The sequence below is a fragment of the Orycteropus afer genome, unplaced genomic scaffold, assembly GCF_000298275.1.
Source record: "Orycteropus afer afer isolate SDZICR_OR568_19922 unplaced genomic scaffold, OryAfe1.0 scaffold00170, whole genome shotgun sequence".
NCBI lineage: Eukaryota > Metazoa > Chordata > Mammalia > Tubulidentata > Orycteropodidae > Orycteropus > Orycteropus afer.
The window spans coordinates 6,694,363-6,695,654 of record NW_006921757.1 but is presented as its reverse complement, the minus strand read 5'-3'; positions in this window follow the sequence as shown (position 1 = coordinate 6,695,654).

Sequence of the window (1,292 nt, the reverse complement as noted above, 5' to 3'; positions counted from 1 at the left end):
AGTGGGAATTATGCTTCCCTACCATCTTTATCAAAAACAAAAATCCTCACAACTAAACCAATAAGCAGCATCACGATAAATGGAGAAAAGATTGAAGTTGTCAAAGACTTCACATTGCTTAGTTCTACAATTCACACCAATGGAAGCAGTAGTCAGGACATCAGACAATGTACAACACTGGACAAACTGGCTGCAAAGGACCTCTTTCAAGTGTTGAAGAGCAAAGCTCTCTCCTTGAGGGCTAAGATGCACCTGACACAAGCCATGGTATTTTCATTCATCTTATATGCATGTGAGAGCTGGACATTGTATAAGGAAGACGGAAGAAGACTCGATGCTTTTGAGTTGTGGTGTTGACAAAGAATGCTGAAAGCACCATGGACTGCTAAAAGAACTAAAAGATCTGTCCTGGAGGAAGTGTAGCTGAAATGTTCCTTGAAAGCGAGAATGGCCAGACTTTATCTCACATACTTTGGTCATGTTGTTAGAAGGGACTGTTCACTGGAGAAGGATGTCATTCTTAGTAAGGTGGAGGATCCACAAAAGAGGGGAAGGCCCTCAACGAGATGAATTGACACAGTGGCAGTGACGATGGGCTCAAGTGTGTCAAAGATCGTGGAGCTGGTACAGGATCGCTCTGCTGTGCACAGGGTCACTATGAGTTGGAGACGACTCAATGGCACCTGACAACCACCACCACCACCTTTCTCAAGGCTAAAATTCTCTGAATTAATTTCATTGCCCCTCACTTTACAAACCCAAGGTTCTTAGTCAACTGTTGCCTGTTCACTCTTCCAGAATTTCTAAAGTTCCTGGATGTTGATGGAGTAAAAATTTATCCATGAGGCTTGATCCATGGCCTGATGGCACGATTATCAGGCTAAGAGGAGGAAGAGGAGTGAAGGCTGTTAGTGATCCCAAAAAGAAGGGAGTAGGAAAAATGGGAATAGATCTTGAATTCTACAGTTGTGCCAAGAAATAAAAGACAAATAGATAGAAAGAAAAAGAAAAAACAAGATTCACTTCAAACTTCCCTTTTTATATAGATCGTCTTATATAGATTACCCAAGCATACAAAAATCCTAAAATATTGAGGCTAAAGAAACTTTGATGTCATTTTATCCAATCTCTTTATCCTAATTCATTTAAGATCTAGTTATAAAGAGAAAGACTGATTATATGGCAAATCTTCTCTTCCATCCTTCTCCAAATGTTGTATCTTTAACTTTGCTTATGTTTACTTTTTTTGCCCTACAAATTTTATGAGGTCAATTATTCAGTCTTTTTCTTAA